Source organism: Pongo abelii, chromosome 2, assembly GCF_028885655.2.
Source record: "Pongo abelii isolate AG06213 chromosome 2, NHGRI_mPonAbe1-v2.0_pri, whole genome shotgun sequence".
Taxonomy (NCBI): domain Eukaryota; kingdom Metazoa; phylum Chordata; class Mammalia; order Primates; family Hominidae; genus Pongo; species Pongo abelii.
In genome coordinates, this window is record NC_085928.1 from 66026787 (window position 1) to 66054400 (window position 27614).

Consider the following 27614-nt stretch of genomic DNA (forward strand, 5'->3'; position numbering starts at 1 on the left):
ATGGATATAGCTGAAGAATAAGCCAATACACTGAAACTTTATTGGAATTCTTCCATAAGATATCAATATGATATAAGGAAATGAAAAAACATAAATGGAAAATAAAGAGACCTGAAGGATAAGACAATAAATGCAAACATCCTCTCTCATGGAGTCCAAATAGAACAGAAAAAAATGAAAAGTAAATAAATAAAAAATTTACAAGGAAGAAATAGCTCAAGTAAAATCTATTTTAAAATCCTGAATTTGAGAAAGATGTAAAGCCTCTGTTTAAAGAGATTTATAAAGTGCCAAATTACATAGACTTTTTTTTAAATGAAAAGGAAAAATAAAACTAGACTTGTTGTGGTGCAGTTTAAAGACATTTAAATTGGTCAGGGCTCTATCAAATATGCGAAACCACTATGAGTATTTCAAAATAAAGAATTTATTATAGAATTAGACATTAAACAATTACAAAAGGATCCTGGAAATTAAATGCCAAAAAAGGAATTAAGGCATCAGAGAAGAGTCACTAGCAATCTCTATATGAATGAATGACTCAGAGGTGGAAGAAAAATCTGGACTTTAGATAAGTCCAGTTTCTGGAGAGTGGCTGCTACAAAGTGGACTGGCCTGTAAGTCCCTGAAGGGTTGTTGACTCCTTGTGCTGACCTGTGAATTCACAGCAAAGTATCTGTGGTGGGCCTGAGATCACGCATGGTCATCTGGGCAGCATTTGGAAAGAACAGTTGGTTATAAAACAAAACTCAAGATGGGATTATTATTTTTAAATCCAAGTCTATTTCTAATAATAATTTTACAAAAAGGTATATATCTCCCATTTAAAATGATTAAGAAATGTGTGCAGATAGCGCAATGACACTTGAATCATTCAGATTTATCCAATGACAACCTAATGGATGATAAGAATTTGAATTATCAATGTGTTTGAAAATGTAGAAATATTTTCTGATTAATAATAATTTTTTTTCTTTTTTCTTCAAATACTGTATCTTAGATTGCGACCTCTGGAAACAGATATTGAGACAGAGTTGCATGCAGAAGATTTATTGGGGAGCACTCTTGGGAGATACACCTATAAGGAACTTGATGAAAGCAAAACGGACACAGAGAGGCTGACTCATGATACAGCTGCATCCAGGACATCAGCTGATCTTATATGGAGATAGAATAAACCTTCAGAGTTTCTCAGATTGAGGCTAGATGGCTGAGGCTTTGAATCTCTGCTTCAGCCAGTTACTAGCTGAGAATCACCTCTGGTGGGAGATACAACATTGGGTCAGGCCGTTCTTGGCGGCCCAGTGAAATTCCCGTAAAAGGTACTTCTGTGAGCCATCAGCAGTTGACAATCCTAGCAGCTGGGGGATGGGGACACTGCTTGGAAAAGTGTCCCCTACAGCCCATCCTTTGTGCCATTTATGTTCACTTGTTTTTCTTAATAGTTTGCCCCATTTAGGATAGCTTCTTCAAGATCTGTTGCTGCAGTTGATCTTGAAGCCATAACTGATACTCAGTCATCCCCTTTCTCTGTCATTCATTCTAGATTCTCCTTTCTACAGCTAGCACCAAACCTGGTCTGGGTCAATTTTTTGGTGAGATGACCTAAACCCTTGTCTTGGAAGAGTCTGAATCCCTGGTTACCATGCCCATCTCAGGTGATGCTACTCTGAATTATGAATGTTACAAGAATTATAACACTTATAGTTTGTGGAATGTGGACAGCTCCTTGCATCCTGTGGTAGTACAATGCTTAAAACTTTCACAGGTGGTGAGCTTGAATGGCGTGCTGATAGAAGGGGCCCCACTGGCTGATACAGTATTTAAAATACTAGAAAGGAAACAGGGAAATTGTAAAAAGAAGGGCTGAGAATTGGGTGGCTGCTGCTGAACTGACTTGATTCATTGAAGAGACATAATTGACAGGCTTTCTATGATTAATCAACAATTAAAAGAAAAATGAGAAAGATTTTAAGATAAAATGATGACATTATCCCCACTCCAAGTTTGACAACCAACTCCAGGCATGAAAGCATACTCCAGCCCACCATTTGAGATGACATCATTTCGGCCGGGCGCAGTGGCTTATGCCTGTAATCCCAGCACTTTGGGAGGCTGAGGCAGGCAGATCATCTGAGGTCAGGAGTTTGAGACAAACCTGGCCAACATGGTGAAACCCCATCTCCAGTAAAAAAAAAAAAAAAAAAAAAATTAGCCGGGTGTGCTGGCAGGCACCTTCAATCCCAGCTACTCAGGAGGCTGAGGCAGGAGAATTGCTTGAACCCGGGAGGCGGAGGTTACACTGAGCCGAGATTGTGCCACTGCACTCCAGCTTGGGTGAAAAGAGCAAGACTCCATCTCAAAAAAAAAAAAAAAAAAAAAGAAAAGAAAGAAAAGATGGCATCATTTCTCTGGAACTTATTCCTTTATAATTTAATATGTTCACAACTCCCCAGTAAACTTAGAAGAAAACAATTTTTTCATTTTTTGTTGTAATAGCAGTATAGTGGTTTTAAAATTATGTCCATGAATTCTTTCAAACTCTCTCCTTCAAGAGGTAAAATTTAATTTTCACCTACTTGAATATGAGCTGGATTAGGGACATACTTCTGATGAATGAAATAGGGCAAAAATGGTGGCATGTTCCTACGGAGATTCAGTTATACAAGGATTGCATTTTCCATCTTGAGGAGGACGCTTGCCGGTTGTCTCCCCTGCTCAGATCACTTGCTTTGTGGGACTCAGCTTTTATGTTGTAAGAACACTGAAGCAGCCCATGGAGAGGTCCACATGGTGAGGACTCCAATAAATAACCATGTAATTGAGACTTCTTGGAAGTGGATCCTCTACCACTGGAGCCATAAGTGACTGCAGACCCAGGGAATAGCCGGTTTTGCAAACTCGTATGGTACTCACAGCCAAAACTGCTGAGCTAAACAACCCCTGGATTTCTGACCCTCAGAAAATGTGTGAGATAATAAGTGCTTTAAGCTGCTAATGTCAGAAGTAATTTGTTTTAAAGCAAGAGGTAACTAATACAACAGGACTCAAAATCTTTCAAGGCCTCTACATTCTAAGTGCAACTCATTCAATAGGGAACTTTACCCACCCATTTGAATGGTTCCCAAATTCATATCACTAGATGAGTTATCTCAAATAAGCTTTCACAATTTGTGTTGCTTTCCATTTGCCCAATCCACCCAGTACCACTTTCTACTTCTTTATAATTCTATTTTTGCCCAGGCTAGGAGAAGGAGCATAAATTTCATTACTGAGATTCTCTGCCGTATAATTGGGTTCAGTCAATGGAATACACCAGCAGAAAATCAGAGGGTAAAAAGTGGATGAAATTGGAGTATTCACCTCCTCTCTTGACTGATTGTCTGAGATTCTGGCAGGGGCTGCATCTCACGATGGCCATGTCTTCCCTCTGGCTTCCCCTCTTGGGTGACACCAGTTCTCATCCAGTTCATGAAGCACTGTTCATTCCCTTGCCCATTAAGGCCCAGGGATAAAAACAGCCTCGTACTGTTACTCATCTCTGGCTCCTTTGTCATTTATTGCTGGTTTCCTGAACCCTGCCAACATCTCTGGAAATAGCTCATTTATTAAATTATTTTCAGTGACATCTTCTTGTATGCATCATCTACTTCTTGTTGTGACTCTGATAAGTAGAGTCCTTTGAAATTCTTCACCTGAAAATCCCAAAGGTCATCAGGTCAATTTATCTAAAACTGGACTCAGTCTCAACCCCTAAACCTATTTAATTTCTACTGTCTATTTGAATTACTTATATAACCATATTGAACTGCCAGTATTTGATGATGCCTATCCAACAAGATAACATGAAAATATTATATGGTTCAAACTTAAAGCCTGAAAGTTAACTGTTTTAGTCTGAGTTGCCCCCTGAAGCAGTAAAAAAGAAAGTAGTTTATTTGGGAGGTTATCCCAGGAAATACCAACAGAGAAATGGGGGAGTAAAATAAGGTAAAGAAAGCAGGGAGTAGAATGTGACTTATCAAGCAAACTACCACTGTGGGCAACAACAGCTTTATCCCACAGGAGTTTTAGCCCCCTGAGGAAGTCTGAGAGATGGTATAAAACAAGACTCAGAGCTATTCCAACTAATGGGCAAGGAAACTAGGTATTTATCTACCTGATCTCCCTCCATCGTTTTTGAGGGGTCCAGTGTCCAGACACATTATCCCTGGAACTTCTGATTTGCCCTTTGTACCAGCAAAGTGTTCTCCACCAGCCAGGAAAAAACAAACAAACAAAGAGCTGTCACACAAGGTTGCAGGGATTCCAACAAGTAGCCTTGGACCCTGAGGAGGTGCGTGCTAAACAGATGCAGATAGGCGCCAACTGCTATGCTGCCTCTGACTCCTCCCTCTCACTCATTCTCCACATCTAGTCAATCACCAAGCTCTGGAAAACTTTTTTCCAAAAACATTCCTGAATCTATTCCTTCTTATCTGTTTATATTTTTTCTATTGTGTGTTCACAAATTAAGACACATTTAGTAACAATTTTTTAAATGCCACACATTTGTTATCTCACAATTTCAGTGGGTCAGGAGCCCAGGCACAGCTTCACTGGGTTCTCTGCTCAGGGTCTCACAAGGCTGCAATCAAGAGTTGGCCAAGCTGTGTTCCTTTCCTGAGCTCAGGGTCCACTCCCAAGTTTACATGGTTGTTGGCAAAATTTAGTTTCTTGCAGTTTTGTGTCTAAGGTTCCTGTTTTCTTGCTGTCTGTCAGCCAGAAGACTTTCCCATCTGCTAGAAGACATTTGCAGGTTTTTTTTTTTTTTTTTTTTTTTGCCTCAAGGGCTTCTCTCAGGACCTCTTACAAGATGTCAGATTACTAGTTCAAAGCCAGTAAGTGGGAGTTTCTCACCCCAGTCTACTAATACGAGCCTTGTGTAAATACATAATCAAAGGAATGATAGTTCATCACCTTTACCATACAACAAATACAACAAACGTTGTATTTATTCATTCTGTTTAGATTGTCTGTCCATGCTCAAGGGGAGAAAAAATTACATGGGTGTGACTCATTGTGGGTCCCCTTAGGGTGTGTCTGCCGTACTCACTAATAGTGTCCTATTTTAGATAGCTTCATCTTTCAACTAAAATGCTAAAACAGCTGTCTAACTGAATTTCCTTCTTCAAATATCATTATTTTCAAATCCATTGACCAAAAACTGCCAGAGAAGTCTGACATAAATGGAAATCTAATTTTGCAGCTCTAATCCCAAAGTATTTTGAAGGTTCCCCTTCAGTATAATGAGCCTCAAAGTCCTCATCAGATAAACCAGGTCCTTCATAATCTAGACTCTGCCTGCATCTCAAGCTTTATCTCTCCTCATGTAGACTTTACTTACTAACAACAAAATGCAGGCAGTTTCTTGCACACACCGTGCTGTTTTTCATTTTCTTGTCTTTGCTTATCAGCTGCCGCCTCTACCTGGAATGCCTTTCTACCTTATTTGCCACTTAATTTGTGTGGCTCAGCAAAAGCACCAAGAAATTGATGAAGGCCCCCAAGGTAACTTTAATAACCTTCATTTGTGATATTATTATATCCTATATATATCTTTATTATTGCATTTAACACTTTGTAGAAATTTTAATATTTCTATTCAATCTATTAGACAATGAGTTGCCTGAAGGTAGGAAGACTGTTTATCTTTGCATCCCATTGCACCTGGCACATATAAGTCCTCAACATGTTGTTGTTAAATTAATAAATGGATAAGTAATTAATTGTCATGATAGATTAAGTCACAAACTGACTATCTGAGGCAACTGTAATAGCAAAATATAGTTGAATGATAATTAAAGTCACTAGACATGGAAAAATATGATAAATATTAATTGCAATTTTCATTTAGATTGGTGTTGACTGAGCTTCAGTTGATTGTTTCAGAATCCTTTATCAGTGTTTATGAGGCATCTCCTGTGGGAAAAGGGATCTTCAGTGAAATAAGTAAATCCAATATATGCCATCTAATAAAGAAAAGATGAGGAAGGGATTAAGATCCAAGTCTGAAATGCCAGATGGATATCTGTATCTGATTTACTGATTCTCTAAGACCAGAACAAATTTTTGTCATCATGGCATTTTGCTAGGACTGGAGACACATGAGGCCTGTAGAAGTCCTATGACAAGGGCACTAAGGCTTCCCAAGTTCATGAACCACGTCTCTTCAACCTTGACACCAGTCTTAACAGAACAAGGCCACAATATATTTTTTGGTCTCTAATACCTTGTTATTAATTGTTCAAATGCTTTGGCATAAAAAACAGGAGGGAGGCCATTCCTTTATCCCCTGCTGGTTGTATCCCTCCTAAAGTTATAATCCCTGTGACAATACCCAATTGCAGAGGGCATTGCTTTGATGAAGCTCTTTAACCACAATCCTTTTACATACTGTTTGTAATCTGCACAGCCATACAATTATTCAGCCTCCCTTTCTTTGAGGGCATATTTTCACACTTCAGGAGCTCTTCAAACTTATAATTCAGCTTCGCTGGTGTAAAGGTTAAAAAAAAAAAAAAAGCCTTCTCAACTGCTGTTTAAAATCATGCCACTGTTGACCCTAATCTCCTTCTAAAGCCCTAAAATATAAATTAGGCCTGTATTCATTGTGTCTCAAAGAGATTTCTTTTCTGGAACTAGCTCTCACTGCCGTGGGGCCTCCCCAGCAGTTCACAATGGCCATCTGGTTTTTGTGCCTTCCCAGATGGGCTCAGTCAGCACAGATTCCAGGGTCTAGGAAAAAGGAGAGGAAAGAGACATTTGGTACCAGACTACATTTTACATTTACAATACAGGAAGAAATCTGCATCTCTTTTTCTCTCAGCTACACCATCACCTGCATAAGTTATTCGTGCTCCTACTGAGCTGACACTTTGGTTAACAAACTTCACTTTTTATAATTTCCCGATGAAAAAATATTTGAGAGGTAAAAAATTATTAAGTGTGACTGATTCCTCATGTTTAAAAAAATCTATCTAAAAAAAGTACATGGGTGCTTTAATTATTGGGAAACAGTAAGTTTGAATGATATGTTGTGTCCTGCAATAGAAAAGTGAAATAATGAAGAAGATTTATTGTGCATTCTATTAAGTAGTATTAGAAGACACTTATACAGGGTTTAAAATATTCCAGGCAATATCTTGAGTGATTTTCATCAGGATGAAAAACAGGTAAAATGGCACTTCTAAGATAATGGCTATTTAAAAATCTTAGCAACTGTACATTTTATTGAAATTTTGAGAAAATTGTACCTTGATATGCTATTATAAATAATAATACTGAGAGTGTGCTCTGTACACTTTCCCCAGTTTTCCCTAATGGGAACATTTTGAAACTGTAGTATAATAGCACAACCATGTTATTGATGTTGATACAATCTGCTAATCTTAGATTTCTCCAAATACATTTTACTTATTTGTGTGTGTGGTGTTTAACCTGTGCATTATGTTACATGTGTAGATTCATATATCCACCACCATAATCAAGAAACTGAACAGTTTCATTACTAGATAATCAAGAAACTGAAAAGTTTCATCACTACAGGATCCCTCCTGTTGCTCTGTTAGAACCACACATACTTACAACCCGCTATCCCTCATTTCTGGCAACCACTGACGGGTCCTCCATTTGTAAATTTTGTCATGTCAAGAATGTTATATAAATGGAATTATAAAGCCAATAATTTATATAAATATGTTATATAAATAATGTTACATAAATGGAATTATAAAGCCAATCTTTTAGGATTGGCTTTTCTCACTCAGCATAACTCTCTGAAGATTCATCCAAGCTGTTGCATATATCAATAATTTGTTCTTTTTATTGCTGGTTATCTCATTCAATTTCTTCTAAGTTGTCTAAATTAGTGTAAAGTTATCCATAGCATTTCCTTGTTAATCTTTTAGTAGCTGCACGATTTGTAATTATATCCTATATTTTATTCCCAATATTTATTATTTACGACTTCTTGCTTCGTATTTCTGTGAGTCTTGCTAGAGATTTTAATATTATTGATTGTTTTAAAGACTCTGCTTTCTGTTTCATTGGTTTTCCCCACTGTTAACAATTTTAAATTTCTTTGGTTTTTGCTCTCATCTTTAAGATTTCCTTTCTTCTGCTTTCTTTGTGTTAATTTTGCTCTTCTTTTTCTAGTTTCTAGAGGTAGAAAGTTAGGTAATTGATTTGAGAGGTTTTCTCTTTTCTGATGTAGGAATTTAGGGCCATAAGTTTTCCTCTCGACACTGCCTTGGCTGCATATTATGTATTCTGATAAATTGTGTTTTTGTTTTTATTAATTTTTATGTATGTATTTTTAAATTTTTCTTTTATCTAGGAAGTATTTAGAAATGTGTAGTTTAATTTTTATGTGTTTAGAGATTTTACAGGTCTCTTTCTGTTATGGATCTTTGGTCACAGAACACAAACTCTACATTACTTCAATTCTTTTAAATTTGTTGAGGTTTGTTTTATGGCCCAGGTTATTTTGGCAAATGTTCCATGGTTGCTTGAAATAAATATGTATATATTCTGCAGTTTTCAGGTGGACATTTTTATATATGTCAATTAGATCTTATTTTCTGAAAGGTGTTCAGATTTGCTTTGTCTTTGCTAAATTTTCTGTCTAATATTCCAATCAGTAGCTGAGGGGGAGAACTTGAAGTCCTGAACTATAATTGTACAAGTTTTATTTTTATTAGTATTATTATAGTATAGTGACAGAGTAATTTTTTTTTTTTTTTTAGACAGAGTTTTGCTGTTGTTGCCCTGGATGGAATGCAATGGCTCCATTTCAACTCCCCGCAACCTCCTCCTCCCAGATCCAGGTAATTCTCCTACCTCAGCCTCCCGAGTAGCTGGGATTACAGGCATGTGCCACCACGCCCGGCTAATTTTGTATTTTTAGTAGAGACAGGGTTTCTCCATGTCAGTCAGGCTGGTCTCGAGCTCCCAACCTCAGGTGATCCTCCTGCCTCAGCCTCCCAGAGTGCTAGGATTACAGGTGTGAACCAGTGCACCCAGCCCAGAGTGATATCTTATCTCTAAAAATAAAAAATACAAAAATTTCCATATTTTTGTCAATATTCTCTTTGTTCTCCTTTTCTAATTTTCTCCCCACTCCAAAAAACTGAATCAACAAATATACTCTGTGATCTTAAAAACTGTTGCAATCAAATCTTTTCCATTAATTTTTTAGTAAAATATAATTTTGATTCTTGTGTAGGTATAAAAAGTAATGAAAACTTAAAATTCTGGCCTGTATAAGATTGCTGAGATTATTCAACTACATATACATATGGAAATTTATTATTTTAGAAAACTTAACATAACAAATTAAAATATTGCAGAAAATGCTTACTAATTACGCCTCTAAATGTGTTATTTAAATAGCAGCTAATAGTCCTAAAATGTTGGAGGACATACTTCATTCATTACTAAATGTCAACAAACGACGTAAAAATCTACTATCTTTAAGAAAGAATCAGAATTAATCCAGAAATGTAAGAAAAGTATTAATTGCTATCCTTTAAATGAATGAGAAAAGACTTATGAAATTCTTCAGTTTAATGCTTTGGGACACTAGCACATTGAGTGACTTTATGCAGGATTGCACCCTAAGCAAAACAGGACATATGCCTTTCTGAGGCAGTTATACTCAAACATCAATTTCAACTTTAAAATATAATTTATTGTATTAGTCTATTCTTATGCTGCTATAAGGACATACCTGAGACTGGGTAATTTATATAGGAAAGAGGCTTAATTAACTCACAGTTCAGCATGGCTAGGCAGGCCTCAGGAAACATAGTCATGGCAGAAGGGGAAGCCAACATATCCTTCTTCACATGCTGGCAGGGAGAAGAAGAAGGAGAGCTGAGCAAAGGGGGAAGTTCCTTATAAAATCATCGGATCTTGTGAGAATTCACTGACTAACATGAGAACAGGATGGAGGAAACCAGCCCCATGATTCAATTATCTCCACCCAGTCCCTCTCATAACATGTAGGAATTATGGGAACTACAATTCAAGATGAGATTTGGGTGGGGACACAGCAAAACCATATCATTTATCAAGACTATTCTTTCAGGGATCACTTTTATGCTTTCTACTAGAAGTTTCTCTGAATGTGTAGAGCACCATCAACTATGGGAAAGGGGCACAGCGTTGTCTCCTAAGCATGAAGCCAGCTCTCTGTGTTGTGTTGCTGCAACTGACACTTGGTATTGATGATCATTCTTTCCCTCCCTCAGAAGAATAAGAGGGGAGGATGAAGTCTGAGAGGTAATTATTTAAATTAACTAATTAATTTAATCTAAGGCAGTTTATCAGGCAACAATATGTAGAGATTAAAATGCACATTTGTTTCTATCATCTATAGAAGATACATCTTCCACAGTTTTTTACAGAAGGCTGTCATTTCTCTAAGGATTCACAATGAATATTCCTTGGTTTATACAGTGTATACATCCAGTAATCAGATACATTACTTGACATGTTTTTAAATGTTAACTTTCTTTGACATTTTAATATTTTAATCAGGAATTTCATTTCCCTAGATAAGATAGCTTTCATTATGAAATTGTGCTTTTTCAGCTCATTTGAAGGTGGCATTGTGTCTGAACTTTAAGAACAATGACTGAAGATAAAGATGTTAAAAAATACATCAAGATACAACAGAATATCATATAAAAATTTTTATAAAGTTAAATGACATTAAATGAGAGTAGTAGTTTTAAAATATATCTACTAATTCTTTGACATGCCTTCCTTTAAGAGATGGAGCTTCATCCCCCTCCCCTTGAACGTTGGGTGGATGTAGTGGCATGCTTCTATCAAATAGACTATGTAGAAGTGATGGTGTGTGACCTTCAATATGAGGTCATGCAGGGCCTTGCATCTGTCTCTTCACTCTCTCTGGGATCACTTGCTCTGGTGAAAGCTGGTAATAGATACCATGTCATCAGAACACTCAAGCAACTCCATGTAGAGGTCCACGTAGAGAGGAATGGATGCTTCTTTTCAAAAATCATCAAGGAATCAATGCCTTCTGCTAGAGTCATGTAATTGAACCATCCAGTAAGTGGATCCTGTAGCTACAGCTCCAGTGAAGTTTTTAAGATGACAGTAACTCCAGCCAACACCATGGCTTGACCCTCAGCCAGAACCATCCAGCTAAGCTGCCTTCAAATTTTTGACTCATAGAAATATGAGAGAATAATGTTTTATGTTTTAAACTCCCAAGTATGTGGATAATTTGTTCTGCATCAATAAATAACTATTACAAATACCTTCCCTTATAGACCTTGACAAAAGATCACATCCTTTGATGTCCAGAAGTAAACATGAACTGACATGTGATAAATTCTGGAAACATTATCGGAAACAGAACTCCTTTCTTTTGACAAACCCAACGCCCCCCTACCCACTGCCCATTTCAGCTCACCAATATCTTTACATGAATCCACTCTCCTATGATTTCTTTCTCATCCAGATTATCAGATTAGAATAATAAATCTAGTTCACTTTTGCTTAGATAGACTTAAATCTGTCAAGTTCTCTTATTTCATTTTTTGGTTTTTCAATGAGATTCTACAATAGGGATATCTATTTCCAGAAATCAGATAACTAACTTTTCACTTACAAATAAGGTATTTTTTTATTTCCATACTTCTGAGTATTCTTGTTCTGACCTTGACACGGAATTTCTATATACCTGTGGTCTTTTTACAGAAACTGTCTTGATATCATATTTAAATACATAAAGAATGATCTATATCTTAACATTCTATGCATATATCAGCATATTCACTTTTTAATATAAATATTTCTGTAAAAGTTAATGTCAAATTACCTGGAGCAAGCAAACCTGCTGACTATTAAGGCAAAAACTCGGAGGCAAAAAATGGCTTCCTAAAGTGCAGAATCTTGGGAGTGACATAATTCTGTCACTGGTCAAATTGTCTTCTCAGAAATCTCACTGTTCTGTGCAAGGAACTCCCAAACAGAATATCCTATGAGTAACATTAACATCCCCTGTCAAATCCACTTTCTATATTTTTTTCACCTAACTCATCATAGGTTTTTTGTTTATTCCAGAGTGGCAAAAGTTTTGTAATGTACTAGGGCAGATAATTCTTACAGGAAAAAATAAACTTCATGTTTCTTTCTAAAATAGATACATATTTCTTCCACTGCTTATTTCACTAATGTTATTTGGCTTGGTCAACTACTGCGTATTGCAGGATTTTTTTTCTGGGATAAGTTATTTCAACTTCAAACTTGGAGGGTTTTTAAAAGAAAAACTGAAAACTATTTTTTTCCTAAAAGGGCATGAGAAGGTATAAGTTGTTTCAAATATCCAACTTATTGGTAAAATACTTTTAAAGTCACAAATGATGGCTATACTTAATTAGTTTTCCAAATTTTATAATACTCCAAATTGTGAGTCAAACACAATTTAACAAAAATAAAATGTTTGTGCAAATCCCTTTCCTTACATGCCTTCAAGCATCATACAGCAACACTGGAATGTGTTATGATAGAATTAATAATTCAGAGCGTGTCATTAGGAAAACTTCCCTGAAAGTTGATTTGAATATTATCTCCGTACTAAATTAGAATAAGGTACAACCAGAAAGCCAAGTTTAAAGTCACAGTGACATTTAAAAATTGCTAAAATTAAGTACTGTGGCAATTTCAAATTAAGATTAACAATATTGCCATCACCGGAATCACCCTTGACACCTAAGGCTGAACTGTTTCCTTGTGTTACCAAGTCATGACAATACCAGCTCCTGTCTTATACTGAGAATGAACATTTCAATAGGACTGACAACTGATCCTCAGGAATCCGAAAGGAAATATCAAATACGTGTTACTTATCCACATGTGAGTCTTCCAGGAAGACCCGGGGAATTTGTAAGGCTCAATATTGCTGGAAATTCACTTAATGTACACTGTCCTTCTCCCCAGTGTCTACAAGGAAATGATTTAGGGATACAGGTTGCCATGTCTTGATTTAGAGCTAAGATCTTAATCACAATAAAACCCCTGCCTTGGCAGACCTTTCCTATTATCTTCACGAAGACCTCAGCAATAACAGGCACTCAATTCCTCACAATTCTCACAGAACCGCCTTATGGTTTTTCTGAGAAGCCATTCTGTTTTTGGAATTTGCATTTAGACCAATTGGAGATAAGATCTGGTGCTTTAGGGATCAGGTGTTAAGAGACCCAACAAAAGGTAGAGCTGTCTGAGAGCTGTAGAACAGTGTAGGTTGGAGCAATCAATTTTATTGCAGTACACTGTTTCTCTTGCTGCTAACAGCTGCTGGGAGGATAGCAGGAAAGCCACCCTGCTGAGCAGATTTGAGTCAGAGGAAGGAAAATCCACCTCATTTCCAGGCTGAGGGGTCCCACTTTAAAAGACCATAAAGTTAAAGTCATTTAAATAGTAGCTCCAGGGGCACATTAACTTTGCCTTCTTATAAAATATCTGTTAATATAGATCTCAAAGACAAGTTGCTTGTCATTTTATCATTCAACACAACATAGCAGGTTTTTACATTTGTTTTCGTGCCTCAGACATTTGTGTTTACTGATACGGACACACAGACACACACACAAAGTTTGATTAAATGAACAAAAAAGAGCATGCCATCACCATTTATATATGTGGAAGCCACTATCCACATATAGCTAACACTGGCAATTTGAAATCTTTGCAAAACATTTAAAGTACTGAAATGAACATTTCATCATTACTGTTGGGGAAAAAAACAGAATTTATTGCCATGCATATTGCTGCAAACTTGGTGAAGCTTTAAATTTCCTGGATTGTGGATTTTGGAACATTTCTGCCCTGGAGGGATGCCTTAGAGGAGCAAATATGGATATAAATTGCTCTTTGAGAATTCCACTGAGTTAGATGACTGGATGCATATCGACTTGTGAGTACAGTCTTCATAGAAAGACCTGAACTGATTCAGGATTGACTGTTTCTGCTGCTGTCAGTTGGACATTTCCTTGAGAGATCCCTCGAGAGATGCAGCTTATGGGTGCCATACTGTAACTGTAAACTACTTGGGAAAAAAAGGAGAGAGTGGGATTAAAAACATGTCTGGCAGCTCAAGGGTCTGGTATGAATGCCAAGTAGCAGCTGAGACAACTGTGTTATAGCTTTACATTGCCAAAGGGAAGGAATTTTTTTTTAAGATAGCCCGGTTCTTGTCTACTTTCTTTAAGAATAGATAATGCAATGCTCTCAACAATGTAATTATTTTTGAGTTTTAAAAATAATGTATAACAATGTTTCATATCCAAGGCAAATTAAAAGACTGAATTTACAATCAATGTGCCTGGCTAAATGAAATTATATAAATCTGGCTATGTAACGTACAAACTATTAATGTTGCATCCATATGCTACTAGGATGGATAAAATATCTAGATTATTGTTTTCAATTATTATAGTACCTTGTATAGTATAGATATAGGTGTAGGCAAATTTTTACAGGAAATTTCTGTGTGCCCACAATGTAAAAATACCAGCATCATTTTATTTTAAGCAATCATATTTATTAAACTGTCAAAGCCATTGATATTAAATATTTAAATAGAAAACTAGAAGCTCATCAAAATAGCAAGCTGCCTTAAATATAGGATTATGTGATAATTATAAGAAACAGGACACTGTAAAATAACTTTCATTCACTTTTTGCAATTAAGAAAAATTGGTGCTCGCTTCGGCAGCACATATACTAAAATTGGAACGATACAGAGAAGATTAGCATGGCCCCTGCGCAAGGATGACACGCAAATTCGTGAAGCGTTCCATATTTTTATGCAAATCAAAACCACAATGAGATACCATCTCACACCAGTTAGAATGGCGATCATTAAAAAGTCAGGAAACAACAGGTGCTGGAGAGGATGTGGAGAAATAGGAACACTTTTACACTGTTGGTGGGACTGTAAACTAGTTCAACCCTTGTGGAAGTCAGTGTGGTGATTCCTCAGGGATCTAGAACTAGAAATTCCATTCGACCCAGCCATCCCGTTACTGGGTATATACCCAAAGGACTATAAATCATGCTGCTATAAAGACACATGCACACGTATGTTTATTGCCACATTATTCACAATAGCAAAGACTTGGAACCAACCCAAATGTCCAACAATGATAGACTGGATTAAGAAAATGTGGCACATCTACACCATGGAATACTATGCAGCCATAAGAAATGATGAGTTCATGTCCTTTGTAGGGACATGGATGAAATTGGAAATCATCATTCTCAGTAAACTATCGCAAGAACAAAAAACCAAACACCGCATATTCTCACTCATAGGTGGGAATTGAACAATGAGAACACATGGACACAGGAAGGGGAACATCACACTTCAGGGACTGTTGTGGGTTGGGGGGAGGGGGGAGGGATAACATTGGGAGATATACCTAATGCTAGATGACGAGTTGGTGGGTGCAGTGCACCAGCGTGGCACATGTATACATATGTAACTTACCTGCACATTGGGCACATGTACCATAAAACCTAAAGTATAATAATAATAATAATAATAATAATTACAATAAAAGAAAAAAAAAGAAAAATTGAAGTTAGGTATAATTTTTTTTAAAAAAATCAACTACTGGGGCTGGGCATGGTAGCTCATGCCTGTAATCACAGAACTTTGGGGGCCCAGGCAGGTGGATCACTAGGTCGGAAGATACAGACCATCCCGGCTAACATGGTGAAACTTCGTCTCTAATAAAAATAGAAAAAATAGCTGGGCATGGTGGCACACGCCTGTAATCCCAGCTACTCGGGAGGCTGAGGCAGGAGAGTCGCTTGAACCCAGGAGGCGGAGGTTGCAGTGAGCTGAGATTGCAATACTGCACTCCATCCTGGGAGATGGGGTGAGACTCTGATTAAAAAAAAAAAAATCAACTGCTGATATATTTATAAATGTATGTGATACCTGCAATGAAATTTTTTCAAATTCTTTTTTTAAATTTTCAGTTGCTTTGTTGTTTTATTGTGACACAACTGTTTTGTCTGTCAGATTTGAACAATTTGCCTAGGTGGAATCTTAGTAATTTCTTTGTGAAGAAAATCAAAAAAGTTATTTTAATACATACTCCACTTTCCAGCTTTGAAACAGCAATGTGAATTTCCAACAGAGGCTACTTCACTTTTAAAAACCCCTATCAGCTTTTGGCTAAAGTAAGAGCACCCTGTTTAGGGACGCTTCTCATGGAAAACAATCTGATATGATGTATTTGGTTCAAAAGAGGCATTATAAGAACTTGCTACCAACAGGGCCTGGGGATTGCACCATGAAGGATAAGTCAGCATTCATTCATCTACTCTGGCCATCTGCCCTTGTCTTTACATCTCTTTATATCTGCCTGTCTCTGAGTCCTGTAACTCATCAGCAAGGCAGCAGCTGTTGGACTTTTCTTGCTGAAGATACTGAAGGCTCAAGCCTGAAGCTTCACAGAAAAGGAAATACTAATTTGTAAACATCATCACCCTTCAATCACTTTGTGCCTGAGTCATGGGGAAAACCCAAAGTGATTTGTAAACACACTAGCATACAGAAGTGTTCCCTATTTCACACCTTTTGTTCCATCTATAGGGAAAGCAAGGTCCAGATGCTTATGTAATTCTCACTTTATCTCCACACATTTTGAAAATTACACAGGATGAAGATGGAAAGCATCATATCTGCTTGGGTAGATATGATGCTTACCATATGTGCCAGATTTCAGGTAATTCTCATCAAGCATTAAAATATTCCAAAAATTTCAACATTTGGAGCTAAAAATGCCTCTTCCATATTGACTCTCATGCCTGGAAAGCCATGTGCTTTCCATTTCATGTCTTCCTTCATTTGGAAAATACAGTCCGAGGATTTTGGTAGAAAACTCATAACTCTGAGGCATACCATGAAGTCTCCTTTGATCGAATTAACATGATAATTTAGACTCGCATGGCACAAGCATATTGTTTTGCACATGATAGGTGCTTATTCAATGCTGATTTTGTTTAATTTAGCTCAATGATAAATATCGTATGGTTAATGAAACTGATCATTGTCATTCTACATCCATCAAGAATATAGGCTCACTGAAGTTTAAACTAAAAGTTCATGTTTTTTACAAAATACTTGTGAAACGACAAGCAAATATTTTCTTATAAATAATGAAGATCATCTCAAATGACTGTAGATACAATGACACAGACATGCATAATAAGAGAACACACATGTGACACAACTTCAAGGTATTCAAAACTCATCTAATCTCATGTATGTCCTCAGAAGCTTTATCTTGCACCAGAAATATCTGCCATTTTTCTCATTTCTATTATTAAATATATTGCATTTTCAGAGGATTCTTGTGTAAATTAAAATACATTAAACAGAATGTGTAACAGTTTATCATTTTAGCCTTCATGATTTCTTTTGGAAGATTAGACTTTTTTTGGCTTTCTTCCATAGATTAGGAATATGGAAACATATAACAGGATGAGTAATTTTTGATGAAAGTGTGTGTACTTTGGTAAAGTTCTAAACACAGTATATATTCTGAAATGGCATACATAATGAGGTAGTAGAGAGCTGCCCTTGGGCAGCCAGAGGGCAAGCTCATGAGGACATTGGGTTTCATTTAGAGGTTATTCAAAAAAATGAACAATTACAAAAAGAAGTTTTCTGCTATGTCATTGTTATGGGTTGAATTGTGTTCCTCCTCCAATTCTTATACTGAAGTCCTAACCCCAGTGTTTCAGAAGGTGACTTCATTTGGAGGTAAGATCTTTAAATATGTAATTAAGGTAAAATGAGGCCATATGCATGAACCCTAATCTAACATGACTGGTATTCTTATGAAAAGAGTGGATTAGGACACAGATGTACAGAGGGAAAACCATGCGAAGACACAGAAGGAAAACAGCCATCTGCAAGCCAAGCAGAGAGGCTTCAGAAGAAACAACCCTGCTGACAACTTGATCTTGTACTTCTAGCCCCTGGAACTGTGAGAAAATAAATGTCTGTTGTTTAAGCCACACAGTCTTTGTTATGGTAGCCTTAGCAAACTAAAACCATCTTTTTTTTTTAACGTGTTAGTGACAAAGAAAAGCCATGCTCTTAGGCCTACCGGCATCTTACAAAACTAATGACTTCAAGCATAATTTAAGATAGTTCAATAGAGTCAAAGAAGTAACACAAAAGACATCATAGACTCGAAGTTAAGAAAAGGAAGGGAATGAAGGGAATGACAAAATATGAAGAAGGACTCCAAGAGACAAGATCAGAAAAATTGTGAATGTGATTGCTTAAATCAGAAGAAATGAGACAAGCAAAAGACGTGTGAGGAAACAAACAGTGAGTGGCCACAGTGATAATACTGTGCTGTAATTACAAATGACATAAAGAATATCAAATGAAATCAGATATGATGTCTTCATATTTTGAAGAATGGATATCAGGACAAGGTAGACAAATTATACTTTCAAGAAATGTCATTATAAGACAAGTTTTTTACAAAATTTATTTGGAGTTTTCGCAGAAAGATCATTTGGAATCAGTGAGAAAATTGGACTATAACATATTTTTAAAGCATACAACTGTATTATGTACTTATCCCATATAGATCATCAAATTGTGGCTTAAAAGAGTGCAATCAAGAAAAGAATTAATTTGAATATATATGTGAATATAGTCTGTGGCATACTCATACTGTATGCTCAATTCTATGCTACTAAATGATTTCCAAAAACAGATTTTATTTTCTTAATTTTTCTGATACTTACTTGCCCTATTTATGTTCCTTATAACAAAAAAAGAACTGACAAATTATGGCATTTTTAAATGATTTAATTGATAATTCCATAAGCATGACAATAGGACATGAAAATCAGTATGAAAGCCATGGTAAAAATAAACAGGCGGGAAATAAATACAGTGCTCTGGGTTAATTTAAATGAAACAGTTTTTGAAAGATTTTTTTAAATATGATTAAAGTAACTTTTCTTATAAAATTATTTTCCTAAGTATTCCTGAGCAAAAAAAGACATAAAAGTAGTTAGCTAATCCTAGGAGAGAAAAAATTGACATCATCTCTTTATCTCAGAGCTCATTTCTCTATCATGGCAGTTTACATCCTCTAGTAGGTGATTTTAAGTTTTCCTACTAGGACTGAGATTATTGTCTCCTTTTGAACTTCCAATCTTCAATAGATTCTCTTGCTAAATATTATATTTTCTATATCACCAAAGGGTTAATTAGGAATGTTTTGTGGAATATGTCATTTTGGAAAGTTGAGAAGGCATTGCAATCCAAGATAATTAGGAGGAAAAACAAAAAGAAGAACTAGTGCTGAATGTTTGAAATAAACATTATTCTCAATCATCTACATGTCTTATGAAGTTATTATAATGGAGCTATGAACTTAAACAGAAAAAGTGATTGGGTATGATGCTGATGCTGCTGAGAAAATTGAGGATGATGCAAAAAATCTAGCTATAATAACATGATTACCAACTCGACCAAAAATCTTGGGATTCCTGAGATAGCCTATCTGTCTTTTTAAGGGTACCATTGTTCAGAAGCCTATCATATACCTGGAAGTATCTTAGATGTCTCCCAAAGATAATCTTCGACCCTCAAAAGCAACACCATAATATGGATATTATTTTCTTTGGGGCTAACTGGTAAGTACAAGAAAGATTGTCATCATTGGGAACATTGTATATCTTTACTTTTTCCTGGGAACCATTATTGATTTCTCACTAGACCCACTTTATAGAGTATGAGGGTTTCACTCATTTTCAAAAATACTCCAGAGTTTTAAAGGCTGACTTATTTTCTATAAGTAAGAAAATATAATTTTGCATCCCCCTATTTTGTTCACTGTGTGGCTCTACACAGCATAAACAACTGCAGCTTGAGCCTGAAGATTTCACTGAGAGCCTAACCTCTCAGTATAAACACGGCTCAATAAGATCTAGGACAGAAGTCATTCTTGGTGCGTATCTAAGTGATCCATCATGGGACTACTGAAGTTTCCCTTAAGACAATGCACTTCCTAATAAGAATCATGATTCTTATTCTCAAGTATGTTTTTTAATGGGCTATGGAAGCATTGTTTAAATGGGCTGTTGAAACTATAATGTGTATTCACTTTTTAAAAAGCACTTTATAGCTTCATGAATGCACTTAAATAACACACTAGATTATACCCTTAAAAACCTTCCTTGAGCATATTTATAACACATTTTGAAAACTCTCATCCAATTATTACCTTTACGATAACATTTCTGTCAAGGGGAATTTCTTGGATGCAAAACATAATTTTTTTTCAAATTTATCTTATTAAGTTGTTTGGATTAAGACACTGTTAAACCCTTTACTGAAATTCCATAATGGATTGGAAAAGATAATTTCTCAAAGTGCCTCACCAAACCAGAGTGTGTCTGAAAGCTGAGAGAGTCAGGATCCATAAAATCAAATTGATAAAGACTAAACTGATATTCTTGTAAGTAAAGATTATCAAATTTACCTGCAGCACCTATGAAACATTTTTAAACTGCAATAAGCTTCAGTTTCTTCCTAGGAAAATTTATGTTATCGTGATTGTTTTCACAGTTTAAATGTATTTCTCTGAATCATCATGAATATAATCTAGAATTAATCCAATGCATGTACTAAGAATAGGGGAAATAATAATAAGATGGCTTTATTTTGTTTCCATAATTGCAGTCCACTTCAAGTAACTAAACAAAGAAATGGGACCTCCAACGACAATTAGGCCATATGAAAGTCTCAAGATGATGAGTGCCTCATTCAGCTTAAAGATACCAAAAATAAGTAGGCTGGCCAAAATGAGAAGTTGTAACTACATGACAAATATGTCTTATTTTTGGTGTAACCACTAATGCTGCTAAATATTTAAATGGAGAATATGTGTATATGTACATATATATCAAATTGATAGATGTATAGTCAAAATATTTTGATTAAGTGTTAAAAGATTAGATTTATTAGAATATTGTAATATAATTTAGTAGAATTTTGCCACATTTTGGCCTAATTACTTCTTTAAAAATAACCCAAGTAGAACTCTCAAAATCTCTTTGCAAGTGATCAAATAAAAGAAAGTTGTTAATTTTAACAATTTATTTTCCTACTAATGCTAGTATATCATACAGAAAACTACAATAAGGAAAAAAATTCAATTTTTAGATTGAAAAAGAAAGGCACAAGTTAAATATTTCCCTTTCTATCAAAGTGTCATGAACTTGAAAGGATTTGCAAAGTGGAAACAGGTGTACTCAACTGTTAGAGTATTTTTAAAATTGTTTGACACGTTATAATAGTGGGATCCAAAACTGAAACTTGACATTACTCTAAGCATTGGAAGATCATAAATCACTTTAGACAGCACACCGTGGTCTTAGTTCTTTCACACTGAAAGTATTTTGTAACTGTGATATTAGTATGCATTAGGAAAACAAAAATAATACAAAGTTTAAATAATAAAATAAAAATTTAACTTTTTCCCTATATATGCTATACATGAGACATAATTTCATATTGTTTGTAGAGCAATTAAAGATATTTTTCTGCATTTGCATATTTAGATATTTTATTAAAGGCTAGACATTTTTTGTGTCAACTTAAGGTAGACTTCATGCACTTTCATGTTTCATAGTTGATTTCAGTGATGCATAATTAAAATTGCAAAGGAATGAATACTTCAGACAGAAAATTTTATATTAAGTTTATTTTTTGTAAGTAAGAAAGGACAATTGCATACAAATGCTAAGAATTTCACTTTTTGGAATGTCTTTTTTTCAAGGATTCTAATTTTTTATGGGAATAATCTTATAACAACTTTACTTATCCCCATTACCCCATAGTGACACTGTGGGTATAAAATAATCCAGGTCAGAAAAGTAGCAGACATAATTGTAGTTCCTTCTCCAGCTCTCTACATTCATGTTCTCACTCCAAGTACAACTTTTTGAAAATTAACAATTGTGCTAAATGCTTAAGATTGTTTCATAATGCTTTATATTGATTCAAAAACAAAATGTACTGGCTTTCATTATAAGTAACAAGAATACATTAAACCATTTATTTACATTAAAAGTAGATATTTTAACATGAGCCAAAAATATTTAATCTTTAAAGAAATTTAGTTAAGCAATTTGCCTTAGGTTAACCTAAAACATATATTTGATGACATTACTCATGACATATAGGTTATATCAAATTCTCAAAGAAATTTAGCAATTTTATTATTTAATTTTATTTTTGTCAATGTTCACTTCTTTGGGATTTTCCCCTCTCTGATTTTAAGAGATTTACTCCTGGATGTTTGTTCAAGTTCCTCATTTCTTTTTAATTCTCAGGTCCACTTCAGTCAGATAAACATATTATACCAAGAATAAAATTCAGTCTTATAGCTATTTTTAACATTGAACTATAGTTTCCTCATGCTCGATGATACTAACGATACATGCTATAATTTAATGTTTTCTATTTTCTAAAGAATCTCTTCCTGTTATTAATTTTTCAAGATCTGAACACATTTCACAGATTGAAGGCATCCAAACAGTCTCTAGCAGGAAAATATATAACACACAATCCTTTAAAAATACTTACAATAACAGCTGCAATTTATAACAACAAATGAAAGGAAAGATGAAGGAAATATACAAATCATAAACTTCAAGAAACACATAAATCTTTATGAAGTCTTATCATAACTCAGGCAGAATGTTATCCTTTCAAAATCTGCTAGATCACACCAGACTTTATATCCAGTTTGAAAACTCAGGTGCTTTGAAGCTGTTATCTTTGAAGTCCTCTTAGCGTTGGGGTTTTGGTCAGTCCTCAGATCACAGCAATTTAGGCATTAGTTCTATATGGTCCTATCGTTTCCCTATGCCAGTTACTGTTTCTTTTTCCCTTTAATACAAAAGCACATAATTTTGTTCCCCATGATAAATAATCTGAAAAATTTAAACACTGTTGCATAAAAAATGTTAAATGTATAAGCTATAATAAAAGACTTGGTTGATTTGCACAGAAAAAACAACCTCTTTTCTTTCAAACTACTGTCTTCATTTTTTTTCTTTCCTTTAAGAAAATCACAGTCTGTACTGTACCCTTCAAACCAACTCCTCCTACTTGGGTTTTGTTGCTTGCAGGTAAGATTTTGGCCAGAATATGCAGACTTTCTGGTCTTCTCATGTTCATTTGCTTATTCTTTCAAATGAAAATTGGTTCGAATGTCTACTAAGTGCCAAGCAGTATTCTAGGTGCTAGATACATTAGTGAACAGAATCACAGATAACCAAGAAACTTATATTCTAGTTGAGGAAAGCCATCAAAAGTGAATGATTCTAAGGAAAAAAATAAAAATAATCAAGCATGGTAAAGAAGATGAGAAGGCCGGTGTTAGCAGTGGGAGGCAGCAGGGAGGGATGGAAGGGGCAGGCAGGACTCAATTACGGTGAGGGCAAACCTCATTGAAATGGTGAGATTTAAACAAGGAGATGAGTTTAGCTAAATAGATATCTGGAAGACGAACATTTCAGAATAGATAGAGCAAAAACCTTAAAATGGGAACATATCTGGTAATGGTCACACATCAAGGCAGCCAATGTGCTAAAGCCGACTGAGCTTGTGCAAAACGGTTGGAAGAGCCCAGGTGGGGGAGCGGCAAAAGACAGACCATGACAGACCATGTCCGCCACTTTATTACATATTTTAAAAGGATAGCTATGTATCCAGGCAAGAGATTGTGGTGATTCTGAAAAGGGAAATAACAGTAGTGGATATGTTTTAAAGATGGAGTCATCATCATTTCCTGAACAGAATGGATATAAAATGTAAGAAAAAGAAAAAAGATAATTACTGCTCCAAAGGTTTCCTCTTAAACAGCTACAAGAATGGAAGTAAAGCAGATTTTCAGGGAGCAGGAAGGAAGTAAAGGAGCGGTATAAGGAAAGAATATTTGAAATTTTACAAAGTTTTAAACATGCTGCATTGTGGATGTCTATTAGACAGTGAAATGGAGATGTTAAGTAGACAACTGAATATACGAGTTTGTGGTTTGAGAGCACAGTCTGGCCAAGGGCGTTAAAAATTCGGAAGTCATCAGCATTTAAATAGTATTTAAAGTTATGAGACCGGAGGAGATGACCATGGGTCTGTAACAGACACAGACACACACCCATACACACACACACACATACACACGTACACACACACACACACACGCACACACGCACACAAAATCTAAAATCTGAACTTTGGGCCATGGCAGTGTTTTAATGGGTCAGGCAAAAAAGAAGGAACCAGCAAAGGCAACTGAGAATGAGGAATCAGTAAATTAGGAATGAAGTCATCAAGCGCAGAGTTCCGGTAATAAAATTTTAAAATATATATAAGGAAGGGAGAGAGAACAACAATATAAATGCTGCTGATAGGTTCAATACTTCCAGTAAATATGGTTAGGTACTTTTAGAAGTTAGATATATGAAAGGGGTTCTATTTTGTTCTGAAAAGTGATGATCAAGCTACCAACTAGCAAAACTTTTAAAGGAAAGGGCTATCAGAAATCATTATAGATAGATCATGATAGGGTTTCTAGCAGTACTCTACCGTATTCTGAAACTCTGATTTTGATAAAATATGTCATTACACATATGTGACAGTATTCAAGTTGGATTTCAGCAGCCAAAACTTCAATGATACTGGTGGCTACTGAATCTGAATGTACAATTTTTAACATCCTCCAAATGCTTTTTGCTCTTGAATAGAAGAGATTTTGGAGTAAAAACAATCTTTAGCTCATTCTTCATTCTCTGAAACCTTAGAGGCTGTTCCAACATATGTTCAATAGCATATTTATGGCTGTGACTGACTCCAGAAAACTGATTGTATTTAATCCTCTCATTATTACCTTTGGGAATAGTACACAAGTACGTACTTTGAATTTTTTTCTATTCCTGAAACCAAAAGGATCGTAACAAAGCTTTGACACAATAAAGGATGTCTGCCAAATGTCAATCATTTTCCAAAGGGGTCTTTGGGGGAAGTTACTGATGAAAACACTTCTAAAATGCTTTCTAAATATTAATAATGGAGCGTTAAAAAAAAACACTAAAGGCATTCTTAGACCATTTGGAAGCATGAATTTATGCTTGGCACACAACCTTCACTGATTCTCTCTCCCCATGGACCATCCTAAGTCCAAGATGTCCAGACAAAATCTTGCCATATCAGCAAATATTACATAATTAGATTTTGTAATAGCCCTTCTAGATTTTACTTTAAAAGATTTCTCAATTAATACTAATCACTTAAAAGGCTCTTTTTAAAAAGGAAAACATGAATTCTATCATAAAATCGGTATAACTTTTGGTAAAATAAAGATTATTTTTTAATAAAAATCATGGATATAATAGAAAAAAGCAATAGTTACATTTGAATAGGAGGCATTAATATCATTTATTAAATATATGGTACATTCAGACACTGTCCAAAATCCTCAGTATACACATCTCAATCAATTGTCAAATTATCCTTTGCTTTAGATACAATTATTATGCCCACTTTATAGAAAATCAGTAATCTTGCCCAAGTCACACTTAATAGTGTAAGTGAATACTGCCCCTTGGAAAGCCACTGTGACATTTGTAGCTCCAGAACATTAGTGTCAGTCCTGAACTTGACATTTAATGTTTATATCATTTTGAAAAATGATTCAGTTAGCCACTCAAGAAACTTAATTTCCTCTTCTATAAAAGTGATATTATCTTTAATTTTAAGTGCATTACTGTTGAAAAATATAAAATGTAAAATTTCTAATTAAAATGGCAAAATACAAAATCCAAATACTGCTGAAGTATATAAAGTAAAATTTTTAATTCTTTATTGTGGCAGACATTGTATTATTTAGACCTCTCCAGAGAAATGAAGCCAATAGGGTGTGTATGTACAGGTAGATTAACCTTAAGGAATTGGCTCACCTGAGATTTGGACTCACTGTCAAGTCTAAAATCTGCAGCACAGGCCAGTGGCATGGAGACCCAAGGAAGAGTTGATGTTGCAGTCTTGAGTCCTAAGGCAGTCCAGAAGCAGAATTTCTTCCTCTTTGAAGGACTTCGGTCTTTATTCTTAAGGTCTCCAATTGATGGATGAAGCCAGTCACTTATTTTGCAGGGTTATCTGGATTACTCAAAGTCTACTGATTTAAATGTTAACCACATTTTAAAGATACCTTTGTATCAACATCCAGACTGGCATTTGACCAAACGACTGGACACTATAGCCTAAGTTAACACATAAAATTAACCATCAGAGTCTAACACTTGTCAACTTGGCAACCACACACATATCCTTAAACCATACTTAATTGCACTTGATTATTAAAATTCTCCTTTGCTGAAGTCATACTTTAGCGAGCATTCACATAGGACACACATATTTTTATGTTTTTCTCCTATTCAGAGAGGTATATTGACATATCCTTTCCCCAGACCTCCTTGTCATCAATTTTCTGATTATGTTACTTTCAAGTTTCTAACCATCCATCTGAATCATTGAATCCATGTACAATCACATATCTTGCCATTTCTCTTTCCAAGCAAAATGAATAACCAGGCACACTGCTTAAATTTCTGCTCACTGGAAATTTTTTTTTTATTATCATCCTTCATGGATGTTCCAGAAAGGGACTTTAGTGCTGCATCTGTCTCCTTTCAGGCGGTGCTGAATATCATCCAGAACCATCTGTGACCCAGGCCCCAGTGTTCTCTTCCTGTGTCAACTGATCACAGGGAACTCCTCATCAGGCCATAGGTAGAGGCTGGGAAAGACAGGGCAGTGTAGCAGGAGTGGGGACCATGAGCATTCGGTCTATTTCTTTAGACAGCTTATGCCTTCGGGACCTGCTTGAGCCCAGTCTCATACATTTCTTGCATTTGATGATGGAGTGCTACTGTGCACACTCAACTTTATGGCTTGGTGGGCCCATTTCATGAGGGCAGCCTAAATTGCATGGTAACTTGATGGCCCTTGTTTAAGTGATCAGTCTCTACTGATTACTTACAGTACTTACAGTACTTACAGTAGCTTACAGTACTTACAGTAGCAAGCCAAAAGCTGTTTTTCAAAAGGAGAGTAGTTATCCACAGAGGATAGCAGGATTTTGCTCCCAAATCTGAAGTGTTTGCACTGTAATTCACTTACAGGGGCCTGATGAATGCTTCAAAAAAAATTTTTATCTGGCACTGGTACTTTGTGCACCAAGAACATGCTGGATAATATGGTCTAAGAGGCGCAGCAGATGGCATAGCACTATGACCTCCTACAGACACTTCTGTTCTAGGCCCCACTCAACACTAACAGCTTTCTGATAACCTGGTAAGTCATCTAGAGAAGCACACTCAGGTGAGGAAAACATTGCCTCCAAAATCCAAAGAAGCTCACTAGGCATTGTGCCTCTTTCCTGGTTGTAGGAGAGGCGTGTTGCCACAATTTATTCCTCATC

General features: G+C 35.7%; 2 non-coding genes across 2 annotated transcripts; both read left to right on the forward strand.

Annotated features, from left to right (window-relative positions):
- The first annotated feature begins 10113 nt into the window (after nt 1–10113).
- LOC112132974 (small nucleolar RNA U3) lies at nt 10114–10325 on the forward strand. The gene has a single exon (XR_002914664.1). It is a non-coding gene; the product is annotated as a small nucleolar RNA U3 (small nucleolar RNA).
- Nucleotides 10326–14775: 4450 nt separating this feature from the next.
- LOC112132786 (U6 spliceosomal RNA) lies at nt 14776–14882 on the forward strand. The gene has a single exon (XR_002914508.1). It is a non-coding gene; the product is annotated as a U6 spliceosomal RNA (small nuclear RNA).
- The last annotated feature ends 12732 nt before the right edge of the window (nt 14883–27614 follow it).